Source organism: Triticum urartu, chromosome 5A (genome assembly GCF_056163025.1).
Source record: "Triticum urartu cultivar PI428250 chromosome 5A, HENAU_Tu73, whole genome shotgun sequence".
Lineage (NCBI taxonomy): Eukaryota > Viridiplantae > Streptophyta > Magnoliopsida > Poales > Poaceae > Triticum > Triticum urartu.
Genome location: NC_141877.1, coordinates 551535815 through 551557531, shown reverse-complemented (window position 1 = coordinate 551557531; position 21717 = coordinate 551535815). Strand labels below are relative to the sequence as shown.

At 45.1% G+C, this 21717-nt stretch overlaps 1 pseudogene across 1 annotated transcript; it reads right to left on the bottom strand.

The window, feature by feature from the left end:
- Positions 1–60: 60 nt before the first annotated feature.
- LOC125507329 (uncharacterized) lies at positions 61–11767 on the bottom strand (annotated as a pseudogene). Its single transcript, XR_015603565.1, has 3 exons — positions 11285–11767; positions 642–991; positions 61–564 (listed from the first exon to the last, which is right to left on the bottom strand). The product of XR_015603565.1 is annotated as an uncharacterized LOC125507329 (transcript).
- Between the last annotated feature and the right edge of the window lie 9950 nt (positions 11768–21717).

Below are 21717 nucleotides of genomic sequence, written 5' to 3'. Positions count from 1 at the left end.
CAACCCAATGGCACTACAGCCATACATGTCAAGTTCACATACTTGACAACCATATCAAATTTAGACGTTCTTCTTCACATACCTACTCACCTAAACGGATTTGTTGGTTTTGGAAAGCTTCATGAAGGCCCTTGCAGTCTTGGGATTGTCAACAAGATGAGCATAGTAATGGGCAAGGTGCTCTTCATCAAATTATTTCAAACAAGAGATTACATCCCAAAGGTCATCGGATATATCATCATCATCTCCACCAGATTTCACAAGAGCTTCAGCCACAAGTTTAAATCCATCTTTGAGAATGGCACCTAGTGGATCCTCTAGAACTTTCACCACCTTGGCCTTCTTTTTTGGTGGTCCTTTGGGGTCAGAAGACTCACCAACTTGCGGTGACGTGTTGATCTCACCATTCACCTCACCATTCTCCTTATCATCGACGCCAATAGAAAGGAGATCATTTCCAGACCTTGCATTCATCCCTTTAGCCCCGGTTGTTCCAAAAATGGTCGCCATAGCATGATAGTGTTCAATTGGGTTATTCAAGAAGGGAGCATCAGGTTTGTGGGTCTACAAAAAATTTGCAAGTCATTAGCATAATGAAGGCAGAAAATGAGATGATATCGTTCATACTATAAGAAGCTTACCATACAATGACCTGCATAGTGCTCATCGCTGAGCCTAATTGTGCAAGTATCTTCATCCCATAGAGCTCCACTTAAATTCTTCAAATTGACAACCCTGACCCAAATCTTCCTCCACTTCTTGAGATGGTTTCTAACTTGATCAGAGGTGATAGTTAGCTTGAATTGCTTGTTCAAAACAGCAGCACATTGTTTGAGATGTGTCTCCCTGAATCCACTAGAAGTTCTCTTCCCTTTAGCAACAAGGTCAGCCAAAAAACCTAGCATACTGTTGGTCATGGAAGTGGTCCATACAATGACCCCACTTTTCCCGGAGTTTCCACTTGCAGCGGTAACTTCAACATTGTCCATTTCTGTCCAGTCATCAAAAAATTGCAAAAGAATGGATGAAATCATCACAAATATATGGTTTGACATAATAAATACCACAGTCAGTCCAGCCATCAAAATGTTGCAATAAAAAGGATGAAATCATCACAAATATATGATTTGACATAATAAATACCACAATCTGTCCAGCCATCAAAATGTTGCAATAAAAATGATGAAATCATCACAAATACATGGTTTGACATAACAAATACCACAATCTGTCCAGCCATCAAATGAATGCAAAGGTAGTTGCATAAACATTACAAATACATAGTGCACTGCACTCATAAATTGGCATACATAAGTTGCCTATCTTCCCACATTTGGGCAGCAATTTGTAGCCTATGGTCTACCAAGGCCCTATTGTCACTTAATTGTTGCCTTGATGTTCGAATTGGTTGGGTGGTCCATGTCACTTCCGGTATAATGAATTCATCAATCCCTTGTGATAGTGCATAATTATGAAGAACACAACAAGCTATAACAATGTCAACTTGGACCGGAAAAGTGAAGAATGGTTTGGCATCATCTAAAATTTTGAAACGCCTCTTGAGAGATCCAAAAGCCCTCTCTACCGTCACCCGTAGAGATGAGTGCCTAAGGTTGAATAGCTCCTTGTCATTTTGGACCGGATTGTTGCCCCACTCATTCAAATGATACCTCATGCCACGAAAAGGTGGTAAGAACCCAGGCTTGGCTCCATAACCGGCATCAACTAGGTAGTACTTTCCTAAAAAATAAAAATAAATATTGGTTACAATGGTTTCGTAAGGCAGTAACAAATGGACAATTTCTATCTAGGTCAACGTCTTACCAGGTGGTACTTGTAAGCCTCTCTCACGAGTTAATGCATCAGCTAAGACGGTCGCGTCGTGTGCGGACCCTTCCCAACCAGCCAACACATATGTGAAGCAGAGGTCAAAATCTACTGCTGCCATCACATTTTGAGTGGTAAAGGCCTTCCTACCACGAAAAGAAGGCTCCACATCTTTGGTAACCCCTGCTCGCACCTGTGTACCATCGATAGCTCCAATACAATCCTATATAGAGACCAGTATTAAATGGTATATCATATAGCCTAGATAGCTAAGGAATAGTCTCTGAAATTACCTTAAAATATGGGTCAAATCGATGATTTCCTATAATTTTTGCGGGGGTTTCCTGAAGGAAATATGCCCTAGAGGCAATAATAAAGTTATTATTTATTTCCTTATATCATGATAAATGTTTATTATTCATGCTAGAATTGTATTAACCGGAAACATAATACATGTGTGAATACATAGACAAACAGAGTGTCACTAGTATGCCTCTACTTGACTAGCTCATTAATCAAAGATGGTTATGTTTCCTAACCATGGACAAAGAGTTGTTATTTGATTAACGGGATCACATCATTAGTTGAATGATCTGATTGACATGACTCATTCCATTAGCTTAACACCCGATCGTTTAGTATGTTGCTATTGCTTTATTCATGACTTATACATGTTCCTATGAATATGAGATTATGCAACTCCCGTTTGCCGGAGGAACACTTTGTGTGCTACCAAACGTCACAACGTAACTGGGTGATTATAAAGGAGCTCTACAGGTGTCTCCAAAGGTACGTGTTGGGTTGGCGTATTTCGAGATTAGGATTTGTCACTCCGAATGTCGGAGAGGTATCTCTGGGCCCTCTCGGTAATGCACATCACTTAAGCCTTGCAAGCATTGCAACTAATGAGTTAGTTGCGGGATGATGTATTACGGAAAGAGTAAAGAGACTTGCCGGTAACGAGATTGAACTAGGTATTGGATACCGATGATCGAATCTCGGACAAGTAACATACCGATGACAAAGGGAACACCGTATGTTGTTATGCGGTCTGACCGATAAAGATCTTCGTAGAAAATGTAGGAGCCAATATGAGCATCCAGGTTCCGCTATTGGTTATTGACCGGAGACGTGTCTCGGTCATGTCTACATTGTTCTCGAACCCGTAGGGTCCGCACGCTTAAGGTTTCGATGACAATTATATTATGAGTTTTTGCGTTTTGATGTACCGAAGGTTGTTCGGAGTCCCGGATGTGTTCACGGACATGACGAGGAGTCTCGAAATGGTTGAGACATAAAGATTGATATATTGGAAGCCTATGTTTGGATATCGGAAGTGTTCCGGGTGAAATCGGGATTTTACCGGAGTACCGGGAGGTTACCGAAACCCCCCGGGAGGTATATGGGCCTTAGTGGGCCTTAGTGGAAGAGAAGAGAGATGGCCAGAGATGGGCCGCGCGCCTCTCCCCCCCTTGGTCCGAATAGGACAAGGAGAGGGGGCCGGCCCCCCTTCCTCCTCTCTCCTGGCGCGCCTCCTCTTGGCCGCCCCCCCTTTTGAGCCTTTATATACGGAGGTAGGGGCACCCCCTAGAGACACAAGTTGATCTTCGTGATCGTTCCTTAGCCGTGTGCGGTGCTCCCCTCCACCATATTCCACCTCGGTCATATTGTTGCAGTGCTTAGGCGAAGCACTGCGACGGTAGAACATCAAGATCGTCACCACGCCGTCGTGCTGACGGAACTCCTCCCCGACGCTTTGCTGGATCGGAGCCCGGGGATAGTCATCGAGCTGAACGTGTGCCAAGAACTCGGAGGTGCCGGAGTAACGGTGCTGGGATCGGTCGGATTGGAAAGACGTACGACTACTTCCTCTATGTTGCGTCAACGCTTCCGCTTCGGTCTACGAGGGTACGTAGACAACACTCTCCCCTCTCGTTGCTATGCATCACCATGATCTTGCGTGTGCGTAGGAATTTTTTTTAAATTACTACGTTCCCCAACAGTGGTATCAGAGCCTAGGTTTTTATGGTTTGATGTTATATGCACGAGTAGAACACAAGTGAGTTGTGGGAGATATAAGTCATACTGCTTACCAGCATGTCATACTTTGGTTCGGCGGTATTGTTGGACGAAGCGGCCCGGACCGACATTACACGTACGCTTACACGAGACCGGTTCTCCCGACGTGCTTTGCACATAGGTGGCTTGCGGGTGACAGTTTCTCCAACTTTAGTTGAACTGAGTGTGGCTACGCCCGGTCCTTGCGAAGGTTAAAACAGCACCAACTTGACAAACTATCGTTGTGGTTTTGATGCGTAGGTAAGATTGGTTCTTGCTTAAGCCCGTAGCAGCCACGTAAAAATTGCAACAACAAAGTAGAGGACGTCTAACTTGTTTTTGCAGGGCATGTTGTGATGTGATATGGTCAAGACATGATGCTAAATTTTATTGTATGAGATGATCATGTTTTGTAACCGAGTTATCGGCAACTGGCAGGAGCCATATGGTTGTCGCTTTATTGTATGCAATGCAATCGCACTGTAATGCTTTACTTTATCACTAAGCGGTAGCGATAGTCGTGGAAGCATAAGATTGGCGAGACGACAACGATACTACGATGGAGATCAAGGTGTCGCGCCGGTAACGATGGTGATCACGATGGTGCTTCGGAGATGGAGATCACAAGCACAAGATGATGATGGCCATATCATATCACTTATATTGATTGCATGTGGTGTTTATCTTTTATGCATCTTATCTTGCTTTGATTGACGGTAGCATTATAAGATGATCTCTCACTAAATTATCAAGAAGTGTTCTCCCTGAGTATGCACCGTTGCGAAAGTTCTTCGTGCTGAGACACCACGTGATGATCGGGTGTGATAGGCTCTACGTTCAAATACAACGGGTGCAAAACAGTTGCACACGCGGAATACTCAGGTTATACTTGACGAGCCAAGCATATACAGATATGGCCTCGGAACACGGAGACCGAAAGGTCGAGCGTGAATCATATAGTAGATATGATCAACATAGTGATGTTCACCAATGAAACTACTCCATCTCACGTGATGATCGGACATGGTTTAGTTAATTTGGATCACGTAATCACTTAGAGGATTAGAGGGATATCTATCTAAGTGGGAGTTCTTAAGTAATATGATTAATTGAACTTTAATTTATCATGAACTTAGTCCTGGTAGTATTAGCATATCTATGTTGTAGATCAATAGCTCGCGTTATTTCTTTCATATGTTTATTTTGATATGTTCCTAGAGAAAAATTGTGTTGAAAGATGTTAGTAGCAATGATGCGGATTGGATCCGTGATCTGAGGTTTATCCTCATTGCTGCACAGAAAAATTATGTTCTTGATGCACCGCTAGGTGACAGACCTATTGCAGGAGCAGATACACACGTTATGAACGTTTGGCTAGCTCAATATGATGACTACTTGATAGTTTAGTGCACCATGCTTAATGGCTTAGAATCGGGACTTCAAAGACGTTTTGAACGTCATGGACCATATGAGATGTTCCAGGAGTTGAAGTTAATATTTCAAGCAAATACCCGAGTTGAGAGATATGAAGTCTCCAACAAGTTCTATAGCTAAAAGATGGAGGAGAATCACTCAACTAGTGAGCATGTGCTCAGATTGTCTAGGTACTACAATCACTTGAATCAAGTGGGAGTTAATCTTCCAGATAAGATAGTGATTGACAGAATTCTTTAGTCACCATCACCAAGTTAGTAGAACTCCGTGATGAACTATAGTATGCAAGGGATGACGAAAATGATTCCTGAGCTTTTCATGATGATGAAATCGATGAAGGTAGAAATCAAGAAAAATATCAAGTGTTGATGGTTGACAAGACTACTAGTTTCAAGAAAAGGGCAAAGGGAAGAAGGGGAACTTCAATAAGAACGGCAAGCGAGTTGCTGCTCAAGTAAAGAAGCCCAAGTCTGGACCTAAGCCTGAGACTGAGTGCTTCTACTGCAAAGGGATTGGTCACTGGAAGCGGAACTGCCCCAAGTATTTAGCGGATAAGAAGGATGGCAAAGTGAACAAAATTATATTTGATATACAGATTATTGATATGTATTTTACCAGTGTTCGTAGCAACCCCTCGGTATTTGGTACTGGTTCAGTTGCTAAGAGTAGTAACTCGAAACGGGAGTTGCAGAATGAACAGAGACTAGTTAAGGGTGAAGTGACGATGAGAGTTGGAAGTGGTTCCAAGATTGATATGATCATCATCGCACACTCCCTATACTTTCGGGATTAGTGTGGAACCTAAATAAGTGTTATTTGGTGTTGAGCATGAATATGATTTGATCATGTTTATTGCAATACAGTTATTCATTTAAGTAAGAGAATAAATTGTTGTTCTGTTTACATGAATAAAACCTTATATGGTTACACACCCAATGAAAATGGTTCGTTGGATCTCGATCGTAGTGATACACATATTCATAATATTGAAACCAAAAGGTGCAAAGTTAATAATGATAGTGCAACTTATTTGTGGCACTGCCGTTTAGGTCATATTGATGTAAAGCGCATGAAAAACTCCATGCTGATGGGCTTTTGGAATCACTTAATGCTTGCGAACCATGCCTCATGGGCAAGATGACTAAAACTCCATTCTCCGGAACAATGGAGCGAGCAACTGACTTATTGGAAATAATACATACTGATGTATGCGATCCGATGAGTGTTAAGGCTCGCGGCGGGTATCGTTATTTTCTGACCTTCACAGATGATTTGAGCAAATATGGGTATATCTACTTGATGAAACATAAGTCTGAAACATTTGAAAAGATCAAAGAATTTCAGAGTGAAGTGGAAAATCATCGTGACAAGAAAATAAGGTTTCTACGATCTGATCGCGGAGACAAATATTTGAGTTACGAGTTTGGTCTTCATTTAAAACAATGTGAAATAGTTTCACAAATTCATGCCACCTGGAACATCACAGCATAATGGTGTGTCCGAACGTCATAACTGTACTTCATTGGATATAGTACAATCTATGATGTCTCTTACCGATCTACCACTATCGTTTTGGGGTTATGCATTAGAGACAACTGCATTCACGTTAAAAAGGGCACCATCTAAGTCCGTTGAGACGACACAATCTGAACTGTGTTTTGGCAAGAAACTAAAGTTGTCGTTTCTTAAAGTTTGGGACTATGATGCTTATATGAAAAAGTTTCATCCCGATAAGCTCAAACCCAAATCAGAGAAATATGTCTTCATAGGATACCCAAAGGAGACTGTTGGGTACACCTTCTATCACAGATCCGAAGGCAATAACATTCGTTGCTAAGAATGGATCCTTTCTAGAGAAGGATTTTCTCTCGAAAGAAGTGAGTGGGAGGAAAGTAGAACTTGATGAGGTAACTGTACCTGCTCCCTTGTTGGAAAGTAGTACATCACAGAAACCAGTTTCTGTGACACCTACACCAATTAGCGAGGAAGCTAATGATGATGATCATGTAACTTCAGATCAAGTTACTACCGAATCTCGTAGGTAAACCAGAGTGAGATCCGCACCAGAGTGGTACGGTAATCCTATTCTGGAGGTCATGTTACTTGACCATGACGAACCTACGAACTATGAGGAAGCGATGATGAGCCCAGATTCTGATAAATGGCTTGAGACCATGAAATCTGAGATAGGATCCATGTATGAGAACAAAGTGTGGACTTTGGTGGACTTGCCCGAGGATCGGCAAGCCATTGATAATAAATGGATCTTCAAGAGGAAGACGGACACGGATAGTAGTGTTGCTATCTACAAAGCTAGAATTGTCGCAAAAGGTTTTCGACAAGTTCAAGGTGTTGACTACAATGAGAGTTTCTCACTCGTATCTATGCTTAAGTCCGTCCGAATCATGTTAGTAATTGCCGCATTTTATGAAATCTGGCAAATGGATAAACAAAACTGCATTCCTTAATGAATTTATTAAAGAAGAGTTGTATGTGATGCAACAAGATGGTTTTGTCAATCCTAAAGGTGCTAACAAAATATGCAAACTCCAGCGATCCATTTATGGACTGGTGCAAGCATATCGGAGTTGGAATATACGCTTTGATAAGTTGATCAAAGCATATAGTTTTATACAGACTTGCGATGAAGTCTGTATTTACAAGAAAGTGAGTGGGAGCACTACAACATTTCTGATAAGTATATGTGAATGACATATTGTTGATCGAAAATAATGTAGAATTATTCTGCAGAGCATAAAGGAGTGTTTGAAAGGAGTTTTTCAAAGAAAGACCTCGGTGAAGCTGCTTACATATTGAGTATCAAGATCTATAGAGATAGATTAAGACGCTTGATAAGTTTTTTCAATGAGTACATACCTTGACAAGATTTTGAAGTAGTTCAAAATGGAACAGTCAAAGAAAAAGTTTCTTGCCTGTGTTACAAGGTGTGAACTTGAGTAAGACTCAAAGCCCGACCACGGCAGAAGATAGAAAGAGAATGAAAGTCATTCCCTATGCCTCAGTCATAGGTTCTATAAAGTATGCCATGCTGTGTACCAGATCTATTGTATACCATACACTGTGTTAAGAGAGGGAGTACAATAGTGATCTAGGAGTAGATCAATGGACAGCGGTCAAAATTATCCTTACTGGAATAAGGATATGTTTCTCGATTACGGAGGTGACAAAAGGTTCGTCGTAAAGGGTTACGTCGATGCAAGTTTTGACACTGATCCAGATGACTCTAAGTCTCAATCTGGATACATATTGAAAGTGGGAGCAATTAGCTAGAGTAGCTCCATGCAGAGCATTGTTGACATAGAAATTTGCAAAATACATGCGGATCTGAATGTGGCAGACCCGTTGACTAAACTTCTCTCACAAGAAAAACATGATCACTTTTGGGGTCTTAATCATATAGCGATGTGAACTAGATTATTGAATCTAGTAAACCCTTTGGGTGTTAGTCACATGGAGATGTGAACCAATCACATAAAGATGTGAACTATTGATGTTAAATCACATGGCGATGTGATCTAGATTATTGACTCTAGTGGAAGTGGGAGACTGAAGGAAATATGCCCTAGAGGCAATAATAAAGTTATTATTTATTTCTTTATATCATGACAAATGTTTATTATTCATGCTAGAATTGTATTAACCGGAAACATAATACATGTGTGAATACATAGACAAACAGAGTGTCACTAGTATGCCTCTACTTGACTAGCTCGTTAATCAAATATGGTTATGTTTCCTAACCATGGACAAAGAGTTGTTATTTGATTAACGGGATCACATCATTAGTTGAATGATCTGATTGACATGACCCATTCCATTAGCTTAGCACCCAATCGTTTAGTATGTTGCTATTGCTTTCTTCATGACTTATACATGTTCCTATGAATATGAGATTATGCAACTCCCGTTTGCCGGAGGAACACTTTGTGTGCTACCAAACGTCACAACGTAACTGGGTGATTATAAAGGAGCTCTACAGGTGTCTCCAAAGGTACATGTTGGGTTGGCGTATTTCAAGATTAGGATTTGTCACTCCGAATGTCGGAGAGGTATCTCTGGGCCCTCTCGGTAATGCACATCACATAAGCCTTGCAAGCATTTCAACTAATGAGTTGGTTGCGAGATGATGTATTATGAAACGAGTAAAGAGACTTGCCGGTAATGAGATTGAACTAGGTATTGAGATACCGACGATCGAATCTCGGGCAAGTAACATACCGATGACAAAGGGAACAACGTATGTTGTTATGCGGTCTGACCGATAAAGATCTTCGTAGAAAATGTAGGAGCCAATATGAGCATCCAGGTTCCGCTATTGGTTATTGATCGGAGACGTGTCTCGGTCATGTCTACATTGTTCTCGAACCCGTAGGGTCCGCACGCTTAAGGTTTCGATGACAATTATATTATGAGTTTATGCGTTTTGATGTACCGAAGGTTGTTCGGAGTCCCGGATGTGTTCACGGACATGACGAGGAGTCTCGAAATGGTCGAGACATAAAGATTGATATATTGGAAGCCTATGTTTGGATATCGGAAGTGTTCCGGGTGAAATCGGGATTTTACCGGAGTACCGGGAGGTTACTGGAACCCCCTGGGAGGTATATGGGCCTTAGTGGGCCTTAGTGGAAGAGAAGAGAGATGGCCAGAGATGGGCCGCGTGCCTCTCCCCCCTTGGTCCAAATAGGACAAGGAGAGGGGGCCGGCCCCCCTTCCTCCTCTCTCCCCCCTCCACGAATCCTATTCCAACTAGGAAAGGGGGGGAGTCCTACTCGCCTCCTCTTGGCCGCCCCCCCCTTTTGAGCCTTTATATACAGAGGCAGGGGCACCCCCTAGAGACACAAGTTGATCTTCGTGATCGTTCCTTAGCCGTGTGCGGTGCTCCCCTCCACCATATTCCACCTCGGTCATATTGTTGCAGTGCTTAGGCGAAGCCCTGCAACGATAGAACATCAAGATCGTCACCACGCCGTCGTGCTGACGGAACTCCTCCCCGACGCTTTGCTGGATCGGAGCCCGGGGATCGTCATCGAGCTGAACGTGTGCCAAGAACTCGGAGGTGCCGAAGTAACGGTGCTTGGATCGGTCGGATCGGGAAGACGTACGACTACTTCCTCTACGTTGCGTCAACGCTTCCGCTTCGGTCTACGAGGGTACGTAGACAACACTCTCCCCTCTTGTTGCTATGCATCACCATGATCTTGCGTGTGCATAGGAATTTTTTTGAAATTACTACGTTCCCCAACATTTCCAATGATGGTGGCCTTATATAATCATTACGAAGCTCGCCTATGGCATGAAGAGCCTTTCTAAAATAGATGCTTGTTGTGCCATATGATCTACCAAAATTGGCAGAAACAACCCTATTCCGAAGGTTATGCACAATTGTGTGCAAAAACATTGCCAATTGTTGCTCCACACTAAGATGTGGACTATCTTGTAGCAAGTTGCGATCCCTCAACATGCCACACAAGCAAAAGAACGCTGCTCTTTCAAACCTTAGCATGTTTTTGCATAACACATCGCTTTGCCAAATTTTCTGGTTTAGATAGTCATATCTGATTCGATCTCTTTCATGCATTGGGCCATAGGTAATACGTGGTCTCATCTTCCTTATAATTGCCCGAACAATGACTGCCATTGCAGCTAGTGCAACAAAAACAGCTGCTCCCCTAGCCATCCTTTTTCTTTTGTTCATCTTGCTGACCATCTACAAGTGATGCATACAGTCAAAAATATATGACTACTAATTACTTGTAACCATGGATCTGGTGAGTACACAACATCACTTATTAAATTTTTTTGGGTAATCATAGATCTACACAGTAGGCGCATCACATATATATGGAACAAATAGAGGAGGAACATGGCACACACAGGAAATAAAAATCTGCCATCAATCCATTGTACCCATCAAGCGTATACAAAGGAGTAGGAACCATACCTTGGCTTCATTGCTAGCCGCCAATCCAGATCTGTAGGCACACCTCCGGCCGCTCCTTCCTCTCCTGCCGCTGCCAGGTAGGTCTCCACCCGGTCCTAGGTCGCCGCCGAGCTGCAGATGTGCGCCATCTGGGGAGAGACGACGGGGAGGAGAGGGAATCGGCGTTGGAGAGGGAAGAGACGACGGGGAGGAGAGGGAATCGGCGCTGGAGAGGGAGGAGTGGCAGATCGAGAGAGGGAGAGATGTGGGAGGTTGGCGGCGCTGAGATGCGGGAGGGGGGCTGCGTGCGAGGGGAACGGGGGCTCGAGGGCTCGTTCTCTGTCGTCCGGCCAATTTGGAGGTATGCGTCGGTTCCACATAATCACCGAATATTCGGTTTTCTGGGACTGGTGGGTTCTGGGCCCTTCGGCTAACTGAACACGGGAATGGGCTTTTGGAATGGGTCGGACCCATGACATTCTATCCCATGACAGCAACCGAACACACCCTAAACTTCCTGCAACTGTTCGGACCACGTTGATTGAATCGTGAAAGCCATCCAATGCGGTTATGTATCAGTCTGCGGAGCGATCTGGACACGATTTTTCCCGCAAACCAAAGACAAAAGCAGGGGAGGCTTGTGGGAGTCCGGACTGCTCCCAGACCCACTCCCGACCGCCCTGTCGCACCAAAAAACAACATCTGCTCGTCGCGCGCTTTCCATCCCACACCTTGCGCCGCTTGCAGCGCCGTATTTATGCCGTCCCAGAGTATGCAGACATTGATACCGCGATTTGACTGGGCGGGAAGGCGGCGCAGACAGAAGCAACTTCTCAGGCGTTGTCGCCGCTTTAATGCGGCTGCTGCGTCCCGAGAAACCAACTCCGGTCGCTGCCCCACATTGAAGCGGGCTGACCGCCCCTCCGCCGTGGCTATTTAAGCCACATTGAAGCAAGAGCCGACGTCCCTCTAGCGCCTCCGCCGTGTGAAGGAGGAGCCGCACAGCCGCTACGCACGGATCGACGGGTCATCATCGCCACCACGGCGGCAACGCCGCGTGAAGGAGGAGCTACCGCCCGCGATCGCCAAGACGCGTGGCCGCATCCTCCACTATCTCGGAGGCGGCGGTTACAGCGGTGCCTCCGGCTCTTGGGCCGTGGTATCCGAAGAAAAGCGCGTTGCGCAGCGGCAAGCGAGGTTAAACCGGCGCAATGTCGGTCGCCGCTCAAAGTTTGTCAAGACGGGCGTGGCGCCGGAGTAGGTCCACAACGACCCCGATCTCACTGCCGCGTGGGCGCTCGACCGCTCTGTCACCACTGCGGAGACGGCTGCTAGGCGCCGCCGCCGCCTTGACGGCGAGCTTGCCAAGATCATCACCGCAGCCGCCGGGCAAAGTTGCCGCGGCCCTCAGGCGCTGTTTTGCCGCTGGAGGGACGACGATAACGGCACCGACGGAGACGGCGGTTCGGCAGGGCAAGGCGGCCACGCGTATGGGGTGGTCATCCAGTATAAGGTTTAGGTTTTTTTTAAGTTAAACGGTCGAAATATCGATCTTTTTATGTAAATTATATCCGAATTTGAATGAAAACCATCCGGTTTGCATGAATTACGTTCGGTTGGTTTGAGTTGTCGTGAAAATATATGCGGCTAGCGTTGAATGACTGCTTTCTGCACTCGTGTCCATAGACTGGTCCCCTGTATGTGTACGGGTGCGAAAGGTTTTTTGTGGGTTACTGGGTTACCGACTTACCGTTGGAGATGCCCTTATCGCAGTTTTCGGACAAACGGAAACGGTTGCCACGGTTTGAAACGGATCCCACGAACGGCGACTTGACGGACGCCCATGACCACTGGGTGGAGCGCAAACAAGACGTCGCAGTCTCTTCTTCGACACATCAGACGTCGGACGGACACCGATCGTTGATGCCATTGCTGCGCCTCACTCTTGAGTGTAGAGTGCAGAGTCATGAACATGATTAGAGTGGAAGACAGAGGCCGGTGTGAAACTGCCAACGGAAAAACAGAGAGAGCAGCCGAGGACGGACGGATAGTGCACGCCCGGTCAGAGGCGCCAGTGGCCCAGGCTGCCGAGATCGACATGCGCGCGCACGAGCGCCAGGACGCGTGGTGGCACGGTCGCCAAGGGATCTCACGAGTGAGTGGAGACGACCGCCGGAGGCCACGCACGGGGACGGCGACCGGTGGCCAAGCAAATCCACTCCCGCGCCGGAGCGAGCGATGGCCGATGGGCCGCGGCCGGTTGCCGCAAAGGCTAGCATGCGTCCACAAGGCTAAAGTGCCGGGGCGTACAGTGACCCCTCCCATAAAGGCGGCTCAACTGCGGTGGCATGAAAGAGACGAGCATTATCTTGGTGCATGCGTATTCAGGCTTGATCACGAACTCTGGCCACCAGATTTTCCAATGGCTCTCGTCACATATGCGCCGCATTATTTAGGTCGGAAAGCTGGATGAGGATTCATTAATCCTGTCATCATGTCATGTTGGATGATATTGCCTACGGGGATAAATTAAAGCGTGGCTAGGCCGGCTCGCAGCGAGCACTGCGAATTACTAGTGGGTTCAGCCGCGACGCGTGTCACCACAACCTTTCTCTCGCCTAACATCCGTTCGCGTATTCTGTTCCGGTATCGGAGGTGAGATAACCCACCAAAACTTTTGTTGGTTTGGCTCATCATCCTTCTGCTCCGACTTTGTGCCCGAATTCCAAGCAGAACTTTGTCTCGTTTGCAAATGGTTCCAGGTCCACAAGTGCTTCTTGGCCACCCCAGTATCAGAATTGTCTAGTCCTGCTCACTTTTCGTATTTCAAAAACAAATTCAGCAATGCTGGAGGTTCATATTTTTACGAAACTACTGCCGAATTTTTTTTTGCGGGAAATAGAAATTCTCATTACTCAAGGTGGCAATTCAGCCATCACCAAGTTTACAACGGCATCCGTTCCTGAATGGAACATACAGCAGTACGGGGGGTGCGACGACCATAAGACGCAAGTTCATAACTCACTTTATTCTGAGAACGACTACAATGGGAAAAAAGGACCTTCCGTCCCTCCGTCGTCGCCAGTCTTTTGATATCCTGCACGAGGTTGCGATGAACAGAGCGATCAATCGAAGCGGCCGTGCACATGGCCACCGCCTCCAAAGAGTCCATCTCGAGACGATCGACCGGTCGGTCCTGTGCAGCGCCAAGTCCAGCCTCTCCTTACACGCCTCAAGTTCAGCTGCAAGGGCGTTATCACATGCTCGGAACTCCCTGCATGCCGTGAAGATGATCTGCCCAAGATCATCACGGAGGATCATCCCTCCACCTGCTGCGCCTGTCGCCGGGACATAGCTCCCGTCGGTGTTCAGTTTGATGCTCGCCCTCCCAGGTGGTATCCATCTCCTGTCCTCCTTCGGAGCCGCACAAGCAGCGGATCGCTGCTGAGGCCCTAGGACGACCATCTTCCCCTTCTCCATGTCAGCTTTAGGGTGTTGCTTGATGCACATCAAGGAGTTGATGTAGCCCTGGAGGAATCGCCTGGATGCTTCGGTTGGTGGAGGCTTCTTCTCGTGGGTGATCTCGTTGCGGACGTGCCATACACGCCACAACGTCATCAGGACAATCATGCGTGTGTCCTCATCAAGCGGCTCCAGGAGTGAGAAGAGCCACTCCGGCCCCGTGTTCACCACCTCCTCCACTCTTGGGATATTCCAGTCCCTAGCCATGGCATGCCACAGCTCCTTCGCCAGGGTGCACCTACACAGAGCATGGAAGCAATCCTCTCATTCCATACCACATAGGGGACAAATATCAGTCACCTCAAGTCGTCTAGAGCACTTGTTGGCCCAAGTGGCAAGGGAGTTGGTAACAATTCTCCACGCAAACACACGTACCTTCGGGGGAGCAGGGCACCCCCATATGGTCTTCCAGATGGCGTGACGACCATCCGGTGCCCTGCTCATGGCGGTCGCTGATGGGCGCTCGCGCTCGTCCATGGCGAACCGGTAGGCAGATTGAACGGTAAAGATGTCGTTCTTCTCCGGAGCCCAGGCAATGACATCTTCAGTCTCCCGGGTCGTCGTGCAGATGGTGGTGATGGCCTGTACATCCGCCGGAAGGTCCGCAGAAGATCCATGCGCCAGGAACCATCCTCAGCGATGAGGTCCGCCACTCTCCGGAGACGGCATGTCCCCTGTTGGGTGATCGGCTGGCAAGACAGTGGCCGGGGTATCCACCTGTCCCGCCAGATGCGAATTTGGCTACCATCTCCCACACTCCAGATGATACCCTTCTTTAGGAGCTCCAGACCATGTTGAATGGCCTGCCATGTTGGGGACGCATTTCCGGTGAACACCGTATCCTCCAATCTGCCATCATGATAGTATCGAGCTTTCAACACCTGCGCACATAAACTGTCCGGTTTCGTTAGGAGTCGCCAAGCCTGCCTCGCGAGGAGGGCTTGGTTGAAGGTGCGAAAATCTCTAAAGCCCAGCCCGCCCTTGGATTTCTGCTCTAAAATCTTGGACCACGCCAACCAGTGAGTCTTCCTCTTCCCCTTCGCGGATCCCCACCAAAAGTTCCGGACCATTCGGTTCAGATCATCACAAACAGACATGGGGAGCTTGAACACCCCCATAATGTATGTGGGAATGGCCTGTGCAATCGCTTTGATCATCGTTTCCTTGCCAGCAAGGGATAGAGTGTCTCCCCATGCTATGATGCGCTTCAATAACCTGGACTGTAGATTTTGAAACTTGCCTCGTCCCATCCTTCCCTCCGGCGTGGGGAGGCCGAGGTACTTGTCCTCAAAGATGTCCGTGACCACCTGCAGGACCGCACGGATCCTTTCTTGCTCGACCTCGGGGCAAGAGGGGCCGGACATAATACTGCACTTGGCCGGGTTAACACTCTACCCCGTGGCCCTCTCATAAGTATGCAGAATGTGTTGGACCCTTCTCGCTTGCTCCTCCTCCGCTTTGAAAAACAATAGCGTGTCATCCGCAAAGAGGAGGTGAGATATGCCTGGCACTCGACGGCATACTTTCAGAGGTGTGAAAACTCCACTTGCTTCACCATCTTTCAACAAAGCAGAGAGACCGTCAGCGATTAAGAGAAACAAAAACGGGGAGAGCGGGTCACCTTGCCGAAGCCCACGCGACGGTGCAAACGAATCCAAGAGGGTTCCATTAAATTTCACTGTATATCTCACCGAGGTGACACAAGCCATAATCCAGTCCACCCACCGGCGAGCAAAACCCATCTTTTGCATCATTCGCTCCAAGAAGATCCAATCAACCCTATTATAAGCTTTAGACTTAAGTATTACCCAAATGATAAGTATCACGCGTGTGGCACGAAGCAAATCCGGCCCTGACGTTTTTTACAACTAAAGTTATCATCTGAAAAAAAAACTAAAAAAATGCCATTAGAAAAGAAAGTTGCCATGTGTGACAGCTAAAGTTGTCATCCTCGCGTCACTAAACTTGCTATAAAAACGTTCGAAGTTGTCATGTGTTCGTGTCACACGTGTGGCTATCAGGGTCCCAGTATTAAGCTGATCGAATGTTGATGTAGTTTCGGTTAGAGTTTGCCTGGAGGACAACTTCCACTAATAGAAAACTGGGCTTTGGTGTGGCTAGGAATAAATTAAAGTGTGGCTAGGCCGTCTCGCAGCGAGCACTGCGAATTACTAGTGGGTTTAGCCGCGACGCGTGTCACCACAACCTTTCTCTCGCCTAACATTCCTTCTGGTATTCCGTTTTGTTTTACGCTAATACCGATCGAAGGTGAAATAACTTTTGTTGGTTTGGCTCATCATCCTTCGGCTCCGACTTTGTGCCCGAATTCCAGGCCGACCTTGGTCTCGTTTGCAAATGGTTCCAGATCCACAAGTGCCTTTTGGCCACTCCCGTAGTATCAAAATTGTCTAGTCCCGCCCACTTTCCGCATTGGAAACAATGTCAGCACCGCTGGAGGTTCACCTTTTATGGTACTACTGCCGAATTTCAGGGTTAAGTATTACCCAAATGATAAATGTCACACGTGTGGCACGAAGCAATCCGGCTCTGACGTTTTTTATAACTAAAGTTATCATCCGAAAAGAAAAAACAAACAAAAAAACTGTAACTTGCTATCCGAAAAGAAAGTTGCCATGCGTGACAACTGAAGTTGTCATCCTCGCATCACTAAACTTGCTATAAAAACGTTCGGAGTTGTCATGTGCTCGTGTCACATGTGTGGCTATGAGGGTCCGAGTATTAAGCTAATCCAATGTTGATGTAGTTTCGGTTAGAGTTCGCATGGAGGAAAACTTTGGTTATTTTTTATTAGAGTTAGAATTGTTCTTTCATGATTACACAACAATTAAAATTTGACAAAAATGTAAAAATATATTTTTTTAAAACTCAATCACTTGGAAGAATGAATGGGTATAAAGAAACATAATAGAAATAGTAAGCAATTTTTTTTATATAAATAATTTTCAAAATGGATACTTATATGTAAAATTGAGGGGGGACCTATATATTAATCTGGGTGAAAAATAAAATATAACGACTTTTCAAAACATGGAAGTTGTTGAAAATAGGAAACTTATAAAGTATTATTTAAAAGGAACTTTATAGGCTACTACTTTTGTGAACCATTTTTAGTTGCTCGAACAATTGAATAGAAGGTGCTAGCACACAAGGGGCTAAAACCTCTCTGATTTTTTTGCTCTGAGGTGGAGATTTGGTTCGTGGATCACGTTCGCCAGCATCCTTTGATCGACGACTTCCCGGCGGCCGCTCCTACAAACTCATGGGTTTCAACCAGCTTATTTCTCCGCTGAGACAGAGGCCCAAAGAAATCATCGAGCTCTGCTCATTACGTGCTGCATGTGGATGGAAAAGAAGAAAATTTTGTTACCTCAAAGAATTAGATTTCTTAAAGAGTGTTCTTGTAAGAGTATGTCCTACTTAATATATGGCAGGACTTTCCGCAAACCAAAATAGACGAGAGGTTAAAGCCACCAAACTTTGAATTTGAGGGACTAAATTTAGGTTTTGACAGTAGTTAATGAACATTTGATGGAGTTGTTTATCATATAGACTCGTGTCTAAAAAACTTCCTCTCGTTTCTCTCCCCTAACCGTAAGTGGCTAGGGCAAACTCTCCCCTTCAAACTTCACCGGCGAGCTCGTGGATTCACCACCCCTCTGCCTACCGCTCCAGAGGCTGGTGGTGGGGAGGAGAATCCAAGCCTCCGCTCCAGCTAGTAGTTTAAGTTAGTGTTTTTTAGTCCTCGCAGGTGCGGCGCTCAGACGGACGACATCGCTTCTTCTTTTTCAGGCTTTTCTTTCGGGCTTCGATCCTCCTTGAATTCGTTTGTCTAAATGTAGTCGACAGAGCCCTAGCATGATTCATGTTGTTGGGTTGATGATGTTAGGTTTCTCGTCATGTAGCGAAATTTGGTGTCAGGTGTAAGGGTTGAACGGCGACGTCTGTGCCTCCAAGGTGCTGGTCCTTAGGGTCACGTGCATAAAGACTTCCCGCCTGTTATCGACAAGGTCAAACCGGTTCCTATAGGTGACATCGGCGTGTCCTTGGCTCGTTTTGGCGGCAGTAATGGTCGTTCCGTGGATCTCGGAATCTCGATGTAATTTTTTATTATTTTTGACCTGCCTTGTGCTTTCAATGAATTTTTATAACGGATCTGATCATTTTCGCAAAGAAAATATAGACTCGTGTCTAGCTAGACATAAACTTGAGTAGTTTCGCAATACCAATTTGTTTCTTTTCCCCCCTTTAGCAAACGTATACTAATAGCCTCTATGTATTTGTTTTTTTAACACAGTATAGACGTAAGTGTTTATATACACACACATACACTCACCCGTATGAACGCGCACACACACCTTACCCCTATGAGCACCTTCAAAATACTGAGTCGGTATATCATCTTGAAATATACGAAGTCACCATAGACACCTCGTCGTCGACGGAAACGTCTTCTCCCACTGAATGCACATCGCCGAAAATCCTGAAGTAATCCAAAAATAAATGCGAGCATCAAGACTTGAACCCTGATGGGCTAGGAGTATCACAATCCTTCTAACCATCTATTCACAGGTTGATTCGCCTCTACGTATCTGTTATTCTCACCGAGAATAACCGAGGAAAAATTGCAGCTAGTACGTGTACGTCTCGATGACAGCAGCAAGCACCAAGGTTCCAGGCATGCATGTATGAATAGGAAATTCCCATCTGGGCCCATGATAACAAAAGCTTGAAGCATCGTCGTCGAGCAGCACCCAAAGACAGACAGAGGATGGATGCCAAGGAATGATGCCTGCCTGCCTGCCTGAAAAGTAAAAGGGCGTGTACCTAAGTACCATGCCACGTCCATCCATCCAGCCTCGTCATAATTCAGGCCATATCGATCGTGGCATGATTAGCAATGAACGTGGCACCTGTGGCCACGGACGGATGGCAGCACGCATAGGCTTTGACGGCATGGACGGTATGGATGGACGCAGAGAGTGGTTGGCAAAGGAAGCAATGGAGTAGGGAGTGGTTGAGCCTGTGCTGGCCATGACGAACGAGAACCCTGCTTTAAGATAACGCCGCCCAGCCCATCCTGGTGACACGAGCATTTCGCTTTCGGAATCTCATCATGTGGCTCCCGGTTAGGATAGTAGTATTCGAATGTCAAACTGGTTTGTTTAGGTCGTGTGTTCGGCGTCGCGTTCGACGGGTCGGCGCTCCCGCTTAACCATGCATCTCTTCCGGTTATGGATGGACGTGGAATGAGTTCATCAACAATTGCAAAGTCAGCACTGCTCATGTGTTTGGTATGTCTCTCTCTCGATCGATCGGTCCATTAAGCACTCGACTTAACTTTTTGTGGGGAAAAAGCTGTCTATTCTTCTCGGGAAAATAGTGGCACCCAAAAGCAGAAACAAAGAATGCATTGGCTAGCCAGTGTGGGTTGAGTGAGTCCATGGGAAATACTCTAGTCAACTTGTGCTTTGGTTCAGAAAAAAAGAGAGCTTGTGCTTAAGGCTCTTTGCACAAAGCGAAAGCGTTCATTTTGTGGGATTAGGACAGGCACACGAGGCCGCGGCCACAAACGCAAAGGGTTGCAAAGGCACCCTGTTACGTCCACATAATCCATAACTTGTCATCATGTAGTGGCATGGTACTTAGGTACACGCCCTTTTACTTTTCATTCATGCCGGCAATTGCATTACTTAACCGCTTTCTTCTTGAAAAACTCGATCGAATAAAGATTACCTTATTTTTTTTGTTTCGAAACGAAAGCTTAAGATTGGAGTCCTGCTTCGGTACAAATTATGCCATCACTTTCGCATGTATACGGAGACCTCCTGTACGAGGCTCTTTGCGTCAGTTCTCGCCCACCTGGGCCGGCACATTAAGTCACATTCGTTAGTTTTGTGTACAAAAAATACTGCAAAAGGAGATCATAAGGACTCTAACTTGGGACCTCACACAGCTAGCAATCGCTGCTTGCCACTCGACCTAAAAATGGCTTGCGATTTCATATAGCACGAGTTATATAAGAACACACAACAACATTCATCCAAAAAAACATTTCTGAAAAGAATCGATAATTTCTTGAAAAAATGTCAAAATTTTGGAAATCCCGAATATTTTTTGGAAAAAGCAAATAATTTATGGAACTCTAATCTTTTTTAAAAAGTATGAACTTTTTTTGAAATTCCAACCCTTTTCAAAAAAATTTGAAGAACTTATGGGGTTCCGAACATTTTATGAAAAATGTAAACAATTTTTGTAATACTGTACATTTTATAAAAGGCAAATAAATTTGGAAAATTCAAAACATTTTTAGGAAACACGTAAAAATTTCAAAAACATGAACATTTTTGGAAACAAGAGAACATTTTTAGAAATCCCGACCAAATTTGGAAAAAGCAAACTTTTTTTAGGATTTGTGAAGAATTTTTGAAAGCGGAATTTTTTTTATATCCCTATTTTTTGTAATCTTTGAACACAAATTGAAAATAGGAATATTTTTTTGAAAAATTGCAAACATTTTTTATATTCTCGAACATTTTTTGAAATTAGGAATAAAATTTGAAAACACGTACAATTTTTGAAATTAAAAAAAATAACATGAACAATTTTGAAATTCTAAAATGTTTTTCAAAAAAATCAAACATTTTTTTAGAAATGCAAATAGTATTATAAATTCCCAACAGGTGCCTGACAGTGGCGATACCGTCGCCTAGTTGTGCCAAGGCCTAAGCGTGTTGTTTTCTTTTCTTTTTTTATTCATTTTTCTCACTTTTGAACTTTATTATTCTTTTTGGAACTAGTTCAAAAAATTGAATATTGTTTGGAATACAAAAATAATAGTTTTAAGGAAATGTTTTAAATTATGATTTTTAGTTCTTTTTCCGATCAAACATTCATTAAATGCTCTTTAAGAA